Source organism: Mus musculus, chromosome 7 (genome assembly GCF_000001635.26).
Source record: "Mus musculus strain C57BL/6J chromosome 7, GRCm38.p6 C57BL/6J".
Lineage (NCBI taxonomy): Eukaryota > Metazoa > Chordata > Mammalia > Rodentia > Muridae > Mus > Mus musculus.
This window is the reverse complement of record NC_000073.6, coordinates 51,902,979-51,919,295: the sequence shown is the minus strand read 5'-3', so window position 1 is coordinate 51,919,295 and position 16,317 is coordinate 51,902,979. Positions and strand designations below refer to the sequence as shown.

At 40.6% G+C, this 16,317-nt stretch overlaps 1 protein-coding gene across 25 annotated transcripts in view; it reads right to left on the bottom strand.

Moving 5' to 3' along the window:
* Gas2 (growth arrest specific 2) overlaps window positions 1-16,317 on the bottom strand; it is a 133,215-nt gene that overhangs the window by 75,710 nt on the left and 41,188 nt on the right. The gene's annotated exons all lie outside the window — the stretch shown is intronic.

The window sequence follows — 16,317 nt, the reverse complement described above, 5'->3', positions numbered from 1 at the left end:
CCCAGTACAGGGGAACGCCAGGGCCAAAAAGTAGGAGTGGGTGGGTAGGGGAGTGGGGGTGGGTGGGTATGGGGGACTTTTGGGATAGCATTGGAAATGTAAATGAGGAAAATACCTAATAAAATATTTTAAAAAAAAAGAAAGTCTAGCACACTCTAGTGTGATGTCTCACAGCCAGAAGCATATGGACAGCACAAATCAGAATCCACGAGTTATTCAAATAAAAGAAGTAGAGGTCACAATGTTGGAGGTGGGAGTGGAACTGGAAGGAGAAAAGGGGAGGAATTGGGATGAACATCATAAAAATTAAAATCATGGTTTAAGGAAATGTCCAAAGAATTAATAAAACACTAGAAGTTAGACTTAAATAACACATGGATCTTTTTAGCTACTTTGAATGATCTTTGTTACGGTACAAGATAAAGGAAATGAAGATCAAATCTAGACTCAAACTTTAAGCTTAAAAGAAAAATAGGCAATAAAGGGATGTTGATACATTAGAAACCGCTGTCTGTGGAAACGCTACCCAGGAGCTACAAAAGCTCATTCCTAACTACTCATGAGGAGGCAACCAGGATGGCTTCAGGGGTTGAGGTAAGAAACTATGGGTAGACAACTAGAGATTAATCAGTGATTAGCAGAAATAAGCTCTCAAGCCGTGGAGAAGCATGAAGAGAAATTTAAGGCCTTTCACTAAGTCAGAGATGCCAATCAGAAGTGCTAAAGGGACACATGCTCTGTGACCAACTCCATAGCAATCTGTAATAGGCAAAGCTAGGAAGACAATGAAAAACATGATCTGACCATCTGGGAGACTGGAGGGATGGCTCAGTGGTTAACACTTGCTGAAGAACCATGAAGACACCAGGCACTCACAACTGTCTAACTCCAGTTACCTGAACATGCATATGTCCATATGTTCACATGCACACTTACATAGATACATGCATGTAGACAAAAGGAATTTATTTTTTAAAACATCTGGAACAGTAGGCACGCAGGGATCTTAGGATTTTAAGGTCAGTGAGACAACTTTGTATGATGTCATATTGATGGACATATGTTATTATTTACTGTCAAAATTTAGGAGTAGAGTGTATAGCCAGAAGAGTGCACTCTATGGCAATCTTTATGCTGCTGAAAATCTGTTAATGAAAATTCCTTGGTGGCAAGAGATGTGCCACCCTGATGAGCTTACCATAGAATTTTACTTTAAACTACAAACATCTCTAATATTTGGAATAACAGACAAACTATTAAAAACAAAAATGAGAAAACAGGGCCCTGATATCTGTGGAGGAGGAGAGTGAAGCTAGAGGACATGGCTGAAAGAACACAAAGTACAAGAAACAGAGTTGGTAGGCTGGCATGGTTAATAATAGGCTATACATTTGAAAATCACGGAGAAAAGGGATCTGCCACATTATTATTGAAGTAAGGAATATGATGCTAATGTTAGTTATATTAATTTAAAAATTCAGTGTATACACAGATCCATGTTGTATATAAATCACAAATATGTATAAATTTTGCTAGTGATACCTCAGTAAAGCTTAAAAAAATGGCATCTATAATGTGTTTTATGTTCCTAAGTGGTTGAAAAAACAACAGACATTTTCCAAAAAAGACAAACATAGTTGTTTTTTGTTTTTTTGTTTTGTTTTGTTTTTTGGGTTTTTTTTTTTTTTTTGGTTTCGTTTGGTTTTTCTTTCTTTGCACTTAGCAGACTACACACACACACACACACACACACACACACTCACTCACTTGCACACACAGCAATAATAATCAAAGAAAAACAATTTTATATAGTTTAGCAATTAATACATTCTTTCAGTTTTTGTTCATTTGAATTTTTGAAACAAGGTCTTGCTATTCTGTAGCTCTGGCTATGCTAGAACTCACTATGTAGACCAGGCTAGTCTTGAGCTCACAGAGATCTGCAAGCTCTGTCTCCCAAGTGTTGGAACTAAAGGCATGCAACACCACCCCCTGATCTTTCAACTTTTTATACATCGTGTCTTACGTGTCATATACCCTCCTCATCCAAGTGCTATATGTAAAACCTTCTGTACTACTCGCTGCTTAAGTATGCATCAGGAGATCAGCTTCTGAAAGAACTAGAGGATTACCTCTGAACTTTAAAAATCTAGTTCATTGAGGAAGTTATTTTAAAAACTCAGAAGACGTTTAATCTAATTTTGCTCCACCTACCTTTCCCACGTCACACTCTGTGACAGCTATCACTCTGAGGAAATGAGAGAAGAGCAAACATGACCAAGCTTCCTTTCTAGGCTATTACTGAGGTGTTAGGGGTCAGAGTGTATCCCAAGAATTACAGCAGAAGTGCAAGCCACCGGTTAAAATGAGGTTTCTGAGGATTTTACAGTTCTGTGCCTAGCTGAGAAGAGGATGATAGAGCATCAGTAGGGGACACCTTACTGAGAATCAGCCACTTCCAGAGCTGAGCAGCCTCAAAGCTGACCACGAGGTCAACACATTACAGAAAGGGAAATTTCTGACAGACTGGAGCAAGCTGCCTACCGGGACTGAGGCTGAGACATGATGCAACTAGAAATGCTGCCCAGGAACCAAAAGGTCTTTACATCCAGCAGTATTTATGAAACTCTATTCTCAGTCAAGGTCACAAGCTCCTGAGCACCCTGCAGAGGCCAAGGAGGATGCATAAAAGAAGGGAGTGGTTAGCTCCGAGGGGCCATATACCTCACTATGAGGGGCCATATACCTCACTATGAGGGGCCATATACCTCACTATATTTCCAGAGAACTAAAGCCCCAGTTAGGTTCTACGTTTAAAGGGCTCCAGTGTTGCTGAAGATTTTGTCTTATTTCTAAGCAGTGAGGGCTCCACTGGAGAATTCTGATCAAAGAAGTGATTGGCTGACTTCAGTTTTAAATGACCTGATGGTTAGATTGCCATTTAATAGAATAATCAGTTAAGAAAACGTCAGTTTTATCAAGGTACAAGGTATTAAGTGTGAAGAGAGTAAACTCTGACCTCCAGTCTTCAGACAGTATCAAAATGGCAACCATGAGAATGTGAAACAACATGCAAGTTGTTTCCCATTTGCAATTTACTATTAATAAAGTTACTCAAACATACATATGCACATACACACACACACACACACACACTTATATATGTGTGCTAACACATGCACACCCATGCTCATGTGTGTACACACTCATACATATGCACAGCCCATACACACATTCTTCAAACATATATGCATATGCATAAGTGCAAACACACATACACATGTACACACACTTATGCATGCATGTTCTCACATACTAATGCACCTGTGCATACTCACAAATATGCAATGATACATGCATGTGCACACACATATGCATAAGTATAAACAAATACATAAAGAATATCCTTTCCCAGAAAGGAAATTTAAGGATATTTAAGGCTCTTTTCAGATTTTCTTAGATTTCACAATATTTTCATAAATGTGAAGTTTTAATATACTGAGAGGAACTGAGTTACAACAAGGTGCTCAACTATGTTTCTTATACATCTCATACACATAGTCTTGTGTAGCTGTTATTTTACTCTTTATCTTCAAGGTTCCTGCTTGACTATGACAGGTCACATGAGGTCAAATGTTAGATCTCTTTTCCTATGACATCATAAGAGGGTAGAATGTTCCAGTTTCATATTGTGGAAGTACACCTCTATGTTCACACACACATATACTTTATATATGCACACACACATATATACATAGATATATATTCACAAGTATATAAATATATACCTATATACATACATATATACATACATGTGTAAATACAAACATACATGTCCTGTATACATATATATGCATATGAAAACTTACATTTACATACACATTGCCATACATGCACATAGACACTTAATAGACATATATACATATATATATGTATTTGCATATGCACTTATGATATAGCTAGAATGTAAAAATGTATCTTTTCTCTTTTAGATCTCTAACTCTTCTCATTTATTCTGTAAATCCCTGTTTGACGTTTACATTCTTGACAGCCCTTCCCACCAACTGAAATCCTGAAAATACTCCCATCATGCGTTAGGAGGACCCTGATTATGAGATGAGCAAAACTGCTTTTAGTTTAGTAAGCACAAATCAAAGTTTATCATTCTTCCATTACTAGGGTAAAAAGAAAAAAGGGGTCTTTCTATTAAATGAAAACATAGGGTTTGTTTGCATTATAAAACGTGGCAGAAACTTGAAAATACTACTCGCTACTCAGCTTTAAAACTTTAGACTTTATTTCAATGAACGTCAACTTAAGGTTTTAAAAGGCAAGCTTTGTTGTTTCTGCTGAGGCTCATATTTGCTATTAATGTTGTGAAGATAGTTTCTGCTCCTAGAATCTATTTCAATAAAAGTTTGTTTGGCTTGTATTGTCTGTGAAATTTCGTGAATTTAAAAGCAGCACCCTGGGAGAATCTCAATGCTTCGCCCACTGTCCACAGCAGTGCACCAGGAAGCTCTGAGGACTTCTCATGTGGATGGAGGACTTGAGCATCCCTCACAAGTCGGGCACAGAGCACACCGGGTGGCTTCCTGAGGTTAGCCTCAGACAGAGGGTTCTCTTCCTCCACACCTGGAGGATTTTATTCTTTATTCTCAGTCCTGACTGTGCCAGATTTCTTGATTTTCTCAATTTGCCTTCAGTGTAACACTCTACTATTTACTTTTAATATGGAACAGTGATTTCAATACATCTAACAGACAAGTAGACTGTGCTGTGTGAAATTAGACATGACCATTGAAATAATGCTAGCCCAACATGGATCCCAGACAGCTTCTTGCATGATATAGAATGCATCTCCAAACTACTGCCTGAGACAAAGGCAGCATTCACATAACTGCCCCAGAGAACTCAGGAAAGAGCTGGAAGGTCTGCACACTGTAAATTACCTCATCTGAAAAGACCACGCCGGCTCTGTGATGTAACAGAACCTTTTCCCTGGACCACACACACACAGAGCATGAGCACTCACATGTTAGCTTACCTAGAAATCTTCAGATACTTATAAATGAAGAAATACCTCTTTTCCTTAATTTTCAGACTTATGAAATGCTGTTGTTATAAAAATCTCAGTGTTTCTCTTTTTACAAAATAGCTTGCAATGTCTCTATTGATTTGTTCAAAATGCCTTGAATTTCTCCATTTAGAAAAAGCACATTTTCAAACAATTAATTTCTCATTTTCCATATGGGGAGAGTTATTTTCCTTGACACTGTAGTCTACATTCTCCTGCCATAAAAGCAATGACTAAAATTAGTGCTCTCAGATATCATGGAAACACTCAATTCTCTTGCCAATGAGCCTGAATGTGGTTAAGGCAGGAAGTGGGCCTGATGGGGAGAGATGATGTCATTGTGGAAAAATTCAGTAGATTTATTTCCTGCTAAGGAGCAAACTCTGCTAATGCTGGGAAGTCACACAGATGAAGGGTGTACCTGTGTGTGCTCACATGTCTGCGCCTTTGTGTCTGTGTATGTGTGTGTCTACGGGGAGGGGGTGCTTGTATGTCTGTCTGCTTTCACTTGTGTACATGTGTGCTAGTGTGTATGTCTGCGTGCATGCATTTGTGAGCCTCTATGTGTTTAACTTGTTTCCAACTCAGAAGGTACTGGAATTGTTAACTGTGTTCTGATGTGTTAATTGGTTTCATTTTCTGTCCCACCTGTTTCTAATGGAAGCTGTTTACACTGTCAAGCAACAGCTTACAAATTGGACTTGTGACAAGACTGGTGTCACCTCCTGTGAGGTGGATCTTTCCCAGTATTCACATAAGTCTGCCTCTGATGGAATTCAGGCAGGTTTCTAGGTCAGGTGTTGCAGTTGCCAGGCCATCTCTTCCTTCTCTCCCCTTTTCTGGGAGGCAGGTTCTCATGAACATAAAGTAGAGCTTCAGATTCTCTTGCCACTGCCCAGCTCACAGACCTCATTAGAAGTATTCTCCACAATAAAGAGGACCTGGGGTGAGGGTGGGGGCATAATGTCTTTCTCTTATTTTGCTAGGTCGTTCTCATGGGCAGGCTGCCATCTAACCGTGTGCAGCAAAGAACTAAGAAAATGAAGTGAGGGAGGCAGGCGAGTAAAGCTCTACCCAGTGGACACTACTCTAGTTTAACTCCCTAAGTTCATTCACACAGTGAAATGTCCCCTTCCTCATCGTCACAGCTCTGCCTGCATGGAACTAACTTTCGTATGGCTTGTCTCAGGAACACTGCATTGTTACCATGTATGCTAAGTGTCCTGAGAGTTGGCTGTGAGGGTTTTCACAACACCTCTACTCCTAATCATCAGCCATATGCATCGAGTTCTCCTCCCCAAGGATGTGACCCTAACATGTACTCATGAGCCAGTTTTCCATCACATTTTCTGTTATGATACAGTCTAATATAGCATGCACATATGCATCACAGCTACAGAATATTTACAGCTCACAGAATACTGAATTGCTAAAGGGTTATAAAATGAGGATCTGGCTATGCCATATTTTTATCCCCTTGTCAGCTACCATTAGCCAATAGTCACACATTCTCAGAGTTGACAACGGTCATCACGCAATGACGTGAGCACTGGAAATCTCAGTCTCTCTTCTGCACTTTCACACAAACTACGTTTCCCTTGGTTGTTAAATGATACTTAGGTAGATGGCTAATTAGGGATCCCGAGAAGAAACAACCTTCTCATTTTCTGGTTTCAGTCATTTTATAGTAAAATCAGGATCACTTATGGAGAAGATATATATACATACATTATCTCATCTCTATGGTTCTTTCAGCAACTGAAAGGAAGATTCCTAATTGCTGTAATAAGGGCTCACTTCAGGTCAGAAGTGTCTCCTGAGGACCCACTTGGTGAGTCTCCAGCAGTCATTCTCTCTATGAATTCTCAGAGCTGAGTCACTGTACACAGTACTAGCTGCCATCACTTAGCTGATTATCACTGCATGCAGCTGTGGAACACTGTAGAAGCAGACCTTAAATCCTCAAAATGAACAGATCCTGTCAATACTAATTAGTTCACTTCTATCCGCACTTTCACCTTTAGGCAAGCTGTGAGCTCTTCCAGTTGCACTTGGCCAATTCAGATATACATAGTACACACATCAGCCCCTGGATCACCTCAAAATCATTTAGTCTTCAGCCATCTCCATTCCAGAAAATGTTCCAGCCTGCAAGATGGCTCAGAGAGTAAAGGAGCTTGATATTCAATCCCTGACACCCACCTGACATTAACAAAGGGACCTTCACCCTCCACATATATGTGTGATACACATGTGCTTATACACACAACGCACACACATACACACACAGAAATATTTTGAGCAGAGAAAAGTTATGCTGAAGGTCTAACTCAGTGGCAGATCACACTCCTGGTGAATGAGTGGTCCTAGTTTCAATCCCAAGTATCACAAAAGTAAATTATTAACATATGTAAAATACTAGAATCATCATAAGACATACAAAAGCCATATAACCTTCCTATTTAAGACATTCTAATACATTAGAAAAAGCTTTCCATTTCATAACTCATTACAGGCAAATATAAGTTTTGAAATTTCTATTGCCAAATTTAGATAAATCAGTCAAGTTTCCCATTCCCAAGTGAACTGTCAGCTGTAGAAGCATTTTCTACAGAAGATCTGTGCTATAATGGAGTTCAGAGAGTAATATGACTTGGTTTGGATACTGGCTCCAGACCTTTGCTTAAAGGCATGCCCGTGCTTTAGAAATTGCAACAGAACATCGCCACCTACAAAGTTAAAAATTAATGCATTAGTATAATTCATATTTAAATAAAATTTATGATTTTGTGTTAGGTCATATCCACAGCTGTTGTGGGGTACAAGTGACCCACAGGCTGCAGGCTGAACATGCCGCCCCTGGACTACAGGTCTTGCCCTAACATTTCTTCTGTGGGACAGGACAGAGACGGAAGAGGTAGAACTAAAGAAATTAAAGAAGATCTCAGAAGATGGAAAGATCTCCCATGCTCATGGATTGGCAGGATCAACATTGTAAAAATGGCTATCTTGCCAAAAGCAATCTACAGATTCAATGCAATCCCCATCAAAATTCCAACTCAATTCTTCAATGAATTAGAAAGGGCAACCGGCAGATTCATCTGGAATAACAAAAAACCGAGGATAGCAAAAACTCTTCTCAAGGATAAAAGAACCTCTGGTGGAATCACCATGCCGGACCTAAAACTGTACTACAGAGCAATTGTGATCAAAACTGCATGGTACTGGTATAGTGACAGACAAGTAGACCAATGGAACAGAATTGAAGACCCAGAGATGAACCCACACACCTATGGTCACTTGATCTTTGACAAGGGAGCTAAAACCATCCAGTGGAAAAAAGACAGCATTTTCAACAAATGGTGCTGGCACAACTGGCGGTCATCATGTAGAAGAATGCGAATTGATCCATTTCTATCTCCTTGTACTAAGGTCAAATCTAAGTGGATTAAGGAACTCCACATAAAACCAGAGACACTGAAACTTATAGAGGAGAAAGTAGGGAAAAGCCTCAAAGACATGGGTACAGGGGAAAAATTCCTGAATAGAACAGCAATGGCTTGTGCTGTAAGATCGAGAATCGATAAATGGGACCTCATAAAATTGCAAAGCTTCTGCAAAGCAAAAGACACAGTCAATAAGACAAAAAGGCCACCAACAGATTGGGAAAGGATCTTTACCTATCCCAAATCTGATAGGGGACTAATATCCAATATATATAAAGAACTCAAGAAGGTGGACTCCAGAAAATCAAATAACCCCATTAAAAAATGGGGCTCAGAGCTGAACAAAGAATTCTCACCTGAGGAATGCCGAATGGCTGAGAAGCACCTGAAAAAATGTTCAACATCCTTAATCATCAGGGAAATGCAAATCAAAACAACCCTGAGATTCCATCTCACTCCAGTCAGAATGGCTAAGATCAAAAATTCAGGTGACAGCTGATGCTGGTGAGGATGTGGAGAAAGGGGAACACTCCTCCATTGTTGGTGGGATTGCAAGCTTGTACAACCACTCTGGAAATCAGTCTGCGGTTCCTCAGAAAATTGGACATAGTACTACCGTAAGATCCAGCAATACCTCTTCTGGGCATATATCCAGAAGATGCCCCAACCGGTAAGGACACATGCTCCACTATGTTCATAGCAGCCTTATTTATAATAGCCAGAAGCTGGAAAGAACCCAGATGCCCCTCAACAGAGGAATGGATACAGAAAATGTGGTACATTTACACAATGGAATACTACTCAGCTATTAAAAAAATGAATTTATGAAATTCCTAGGCAAATGGATGGACCTGGAGGGCATCATCCTGAGTGAGGTAACCCAATCACAAAGGAACTCGTACAATATGTACTCACTGATAAGTGGATATTAGCCCAGATCGCACAATATGTACTCACTGATAAGTGGATATTAGCCCAGAAACTTAGGATACTCAAGATATAAGATACAACTTGCTAAACGCATGAAATTCAAGAAGAAGGAAGACCAAAGTGTGGACACTTTACCCCTTCCTAGAAATGGAAACAAAACACCCATGGAAGGAGTTACAGAGACAAAATTTGGAGCTGTGACAAAAAGATGGACCATCTATTGATTGCCATATGCAGGGATCCATCCCATAATCAGCTTCCAAACGCTGACACCATTGCACACACTAGCAAAATTTTGCTGAAAGGACCCAGATATAGCTCTCTCTTGTGAGACTATGCCGGTGCCTAGCAAATACAGAAGTGGATGATCACAGTCAGCTATTGGATGGGTCACACGGCCCCCAATGCAGGAGCTAGAGATATTATCCAAGGAGCTAAAGGGAACTGCAACCCTATAGGTGGAACAACAATATGAACGAACCAGTACTCTGGAGCTCTTGTCTCTAGCTGCATATGCATCAAAAGATGGCCTAGTCGGCCATCACTGCAAAGAGAGGCCCATTGGACTTGCCACCTTTAGATGCCCCAGTACAGGGGAACGCCAGGGCCAAAAAGGGGGAGTGGGTGGGTAGGGGGTTGGGGGGTGGATATGGGGGACCTTTGGGATAGCATTGAAAATGTAAACGAGGAAAATACCTAATAAAAAAATTAAAAAAAAAAAAACAACTCAGTCTCCAGGAACAAGTAGGTCCTAGGAGGCATGCTCACTGCTGCCTCTCTCCTAGTCCTAATGAGAGGAGGGTATCCATTATCCTGGGCTATCCTAGGGCTGGGCTTGTATCCATAAACATCTTAGCTAGCCAGATTTAAGAACTCACATTTTTAGCCTGAGCAGAGAAGATTACAGGTATCGAAATACCACAGTCTAGCTAGGAATGGATTGTGTTTCATCTCACAGCAAGACTCAGAAATTCCTGGAGAGCTAGTTATACACCCTCAACATATATTTAAAATCTTTTTGTTTTGTTTTGTTTTGTTTTGTTTTGTTTTCGAGATAGGGTTTCTGTCCAGCCCTGGCTGTCCTGGAACTCACTTTGTAGACCAGGCTGGCCTCAAACTCAGAAATATATTTAAAATCTTAAGCACCATGCAGTGTCTTTTTCTCCCTATGAATGAGATTGGGAGACAGATAATCCGAAAAGGACAAGCAATGACTATAAAATCAACAAAGCAGTGAACGATGTCTGGACAACAAGGAGTCCTGTGCGCACTACCTTCCCAAGAGTGGCCAGCGATGTGTCCAGCAAGCACTTACTACACTAATGCTCATGCAGAACTGAGGCTGGCACAAACTCAATGACATTAGTTGGTGTTATCATGGAGAAAGGAAGTTAAAACCTGGAAAATGTAATGTGGCAGGCAGAGTACAGTGGATGTCTCATCAGGGTATGGGTTTGAGGCCACTCAGTAGGACCTATCAAGATCTGTTTTACACTAAAATCTTGGCTGCTTTGCCTGTGCTATGAGCAGATGCCTGACAAGGAGCAATATAGGGGAAGGGGTAGTTCTGGCTCAAGCCTTAAGCAGAAATACAGTCTATCATGGTGGTAAAGGCACAGGAGCATGCCCTGTGTGTGAGTGACATGTCCAGGCTATCAATCTTCAGGCCTCCCCCTAGAAACTCACTTCCTCCAGGGAAGTTCCACTTTATAAAGATTCCCTAGCCTCCTGAAAAATGAATACCTCCTGCTGAGGCTAAGAACTCAACCACGTAATCATGTAGGAAATACTTCATATTAAACCAAGGGAGATGTGAAGAACAGAATGGTTAGGAAGGGACAGAACTGTGACTGCAATAAATTCCTTCAATATTAATACGGTCAGAGACTTGCAGAATGAGAGACTGCAAGAAGATGCCTAACTCTCCGGATATGTCTGTCAGAACAGAATCAGGCCAATTGTCTCTGTTAGGATGCCTAAACCACTAGAAACCTACTTTAGAAGCAAAGGCCTTCATATGTAAATTAAAAGCCAACACTCTAAGTTGCTCTATAGCACAACAACACAACGGGAAGACCTGAACTCTGAGTTCCTGGGCTAGAGCCCGTCTGTAGAGCCTGAGTCCAGGTAAGTAGGTGACATCACTATTTCCAATCTCTGTTCTAAGGCTTCTTTCCAGTTATTATCTAACTGACCAGACTGTACACTATGCTCTAGGAAAAGAAAGATACTTGTGAGAACTGGGAGAGACATCTTTTTATCTGAGAGTACACCAAAAGTAGAACACTTTCCAGTCCATACAGGTTATTTTGCTAAATTTTTCTGAATGCACGATGCAATGAATATTCCCATTAACTGTCAAAGTTCCTGACACATTAATAAGTTCTTGTTTTTTATGAGTGTTTGTCTACATATATGAATATGTACTGCGTGTTTGTCTGGTGTCTACAAAACCAGAACAGGGCATCAGAACCCCAGAACTAGAGTTAGAGACAGTTTTAAGTCACCATGTAGGTTCTAGGACAGAATCCTCTGGAAGAGTAGCCAGTGCTCTTGCCAGTGGAGCCACCTCTTCAGCCCCTAGAACAGGTCTTATGTGATACAAGCACCAAATAGCATTGCACACCTGTAGGAATATCAAAGTCAAACTATTACCCAGTGTGAGCTGGAAAAGAATCCCAACCACATCTCCACACACTCAGAGACAACATGAAAAATCGATACATTAAAGCACACTAGAGGACGTATAAGAAAATAAGAGCCTTTCTCGCACATATCAATCAATACCTTGTTTCTTGCCTTCAATCTATTAGAATGGAAAATTTACATTTCTTAATTTTTGCAAATAGAAAAATAAGAGTCCCATATACATATGCTTCACACAGAGCTCAGAGCTCCTGTTATCCTGCATACTACCTCCAGGTCTGTAACATACAGGACCACAGACATTTCAGCATTCCAATGTTATAAAACTTATATTGCCCCATACCTCACCATTTGTTATGAAGCATGAAAACAAGGTAGTTTCAAAAAAAACCACATGTATCCCAGGCATCGGGGCAGGGGGGTGTCAAGGGGAACCCTGAAAGGGTCTTGAATATATACTTGTAGCTTCAGAGGGCAGGGCAGGAGCTGGGTGCAATTACAGGACAGCTTGTAAACATCCCTGCCTTTCAGCTGTTCCATGATGGATGTTGAGCTTCTGCAGTGGAGTACTGCACCCTTGAGCTACTGAGAGACCATCTTTCTATGACACACTTTGACATGTTGTTTTTAGGACTTATTATTTATTTACATGTATGGGTATTTCATCTGCACGGATGTCTCCATACCACATCCATGCAGTGCCCTCAGGAGTCAGAAGAGCATTCAGATCCAGTGGAAGTCGAGTTATAGACAGCTGTTAAGCCACCATTTGGGAAATCACCATGAGTCGACTAGAAGAACAGCCACTGCTCTTAATCACTGAGCCATCTCTCCAGGCTCTATCATCACTGAATTTTATGTGGCTTTATACTCTGTTCTAACCTGCCCTTATCCTGTGTATATAATATATGACAAAAATAGATAAGTACATATCTAATATGAAATATGAACATTAGGGGCATATATTGAAATACTCACATAATTATTTTAAAATTTCTTCTGTACATAAGAATATCTATGCTGGAAATGTCAGCCCTGAAGGCTGGCAAGATGGCTCAGTGGATAAGAGCAGTGATTGATCTTCTGAAGGTCCTGAGTTCAAATCCCAGAAACAACATGGTGGCTCACAACCACCTGCAATGAGATCTGACGTCCTCTTCTGGAGTGTCTGAAGACAGGTACAGTGTACTTTGTATAATAATAAATCTTTGGGCTGGACTGGAACAAGTGGAGCTGACTGGAGCGAGCAGAGGTCCTAAATTCAATTCCCAACAACCACATGAAGGTTCACAATCATCTGTACAGCTACAGTGTACTCATATACATAAAATAAATAAATAAATAACTCTTAAAAACAAAGAAATGTCAGTCCTGAGTGTCCCTCACCCATGTCAAGCTGGTCGCACTCCTCTCCCCAAATAGCCCCAGCTTCTGCTTTCAGGACACATGTTCTATTTCCCTCTCTTTTTCTCCCTCAATTCACAATCTCTTACTTCCCTCCTCTGGTACTTTTTCTAATTTCAGCCACTCACATGCACACATGCACACATGCATGTGCAAGTGCGAGCGTGCACGCGCACTCGCACGCGCGCGCACACACACACACACACACACATATATACCTTTAATCTAGGTAATGGCAACTTTTGTGTAACCTCTACTTTTACACCTCAATCTGCACATGTGTAACCCATATTAAGTCTAAAAATCAGCTGACTGGTAGTGAAACCATGTCAGACTCATTTGTACACTGTTCTTAAAGTTTGCAATGGCACAATTGCATGTGTTCCTTCTCTGAGCCCCATCAGGCCATGTCTCTGTAAAAGAGTCAGGACAGAAATACTCCCAGTAAGAAAGCACTGAGCCAACAAGCAGATGCCTGGATTGACCATGGCCAGATATTAAGGATGCATGAAAAGAGAATTTTCATTTATTGGAAAAGTATTTACTTTAGCACATTTATAATACCTTCACTCTATAAATCTTGAGAAATTGGAGTTTATTACTAATTTTTCTACCCTTATTATTTTCTCTTTGCCTTAACTCACAAAATTTATTTCTGCATATTTTCACTCTTCCAGATCATTATGGTTCACTTTCTGTTTGTTTAATCCTGGTATTTCACATTTTCAACAATATATTTTTAAGTCTAAAATTATTTTATCTAGCTTTGTTTTTGTTTTTTGTTTTTGTTGGATTGTGTGTGCATGTGCACACGCATGAGCGCATACTAAAGGATCAGATGTAAGGTTTCACACACACTAGCTAACTTCTCTTCAACAGCTAAGAGTATATACATACACATAATTAGAAGTGAGTAACTCTAATTTAATCCCAGCTGAGAGTTCTAATTTTTTTTAATATCACATACTGCTGTGACTGGTGGGAAGGAGCACAGTAAATATCCAAGGAACATGAACAGTTTAACTGTCCATACCAGGCATGCAAGGAGCATCTACTTTTCTGGAGATGTCAAGTTTGGGCACTGAACTAAAGTCAGAAAGCATAAAATTGAATCAACTAAGATCAAAAATTCAGGTGAAGAAGATGTCCCAACCGGTCAGAAGGACACATGCTCCACTATGTTCATAGCAGCCTTATTTATAACAGCCAGAAGCTGGAAAGAACCCAGATGTCCCTCAACAGAGGAATGGATACAAAAAAGGTGGTACATTTACACAATGGAGTACTACTCAGCTATTAAAAAGAATGAATTTGTGAAATTCCTAGGCAAATGGTTAGACCTGGAGGGCATCAACCTGAGTGAGGTAACACAATCACAAAAGAACTCAAATGATATGTACTCACTGATAAGTGAATATTAGCACTTGCACATGCATGTGTGCATGTGTGCATGTGAGTGGCTGAAATTAGAAAAAGTACCAGAGGAGGGAAGTAAGAGATTGTGAATTGAGGGAGAAAAAGAGAGGGAAATAGAACATGTGTCCTGAAAGCAGAAGCTGGGGCTATTTGGGGAGAGGAGTGCGACCAGCTTGACATGGGTGAGGGACACTCAGGACTGACATTTCTTTGTTTTTAAGAGTTATTTATTTATTTATTTTATGTATATGAGTACACTGTAGCTGTACAGATGATTGTGAACCTTCATGTGGTTGTTGGGAATTGAATTTAGGACCTCTGCTCGCTCCAGTCAGCTCCACTTGTTCCAGTCCAGCCCAAAGATTTATTATTATACAAAGTACACTGTACCTGTCTTCAGACACTCCAGAAGAGGACGTCAGATCTCATTGCAGGTGGTTGTGAGCCACCATGTTGTTTCTGGGATTTGAACTCAGGACCTTCAGAAGATCAATCACTTAGTATAGCGAGATATAAGGTACAATTTGCAAAACACATGAAACTGAAGAAGAACGAAGACCAAAGTGTGGACACTTTGCCCCTTCTTAGAATTGGAAACAATTACCCATGGAAGGAGTTACAGAGACAAAGTTTGGAGCTGAGACAAAAGGATGGACCAACTAAAGACTGCCATATCCAGGGATCCATCCCATAATTAGCCTCCAAACGATGACACCATTGCATACACTAGCAAGCGTTTGTTGCAAGGACCGTGATATAGCTGTTTCTTGTGAGACTAGGCCGGGGCCTAGCAAACACAGAAGTGGATGCTCACAGTCAACTATTGGATGGATCACAGGGTCCCCAATGGAGGAGCTAGAGAACATATCCAAGGAGCTAAAGAGATCTGCAACCCTGTAGGTGCAACATTATGAACTAACCAGTACCCCGGAGCTCTTGACTCTAGCTGCATATGTATCAAAAGATGGCCTAGTCGGCCATCACTGGAAAGAGAGGCCCATTGGACAGGCAAACTTTATATGGGAACGCCAGGGCCAAAAATGGGAATGGGTGGGTAGGGGAGTGGGGGGGAGGGTGTGGGGGACTTTTGGGATAGCATTGGAAATGTAATTGAGGAAAATATGTAATAAAAAAAAAAGAAAAAGAAAAAGGAAAAGAAAAAGGAAATTGAATCAACAAAAATGTGGGTTCCTCATTTGTTTTCCTTTCATCCTAGTAGGAGGACAATAGAGGGCTAGGAAGATGCCTCAGGGGGCAACACTTTCAACACAAGTATGAAGATTGGAGTTTGGGCCCCAGTACCAAGGGAAATGCTAGGAGGGCCTTATAGGCAACTCTAATCCTGGGAGTCTGATACCCTGGGTCAAGCTGGCTAGCTATACAAGTTAAGTTGAGGTG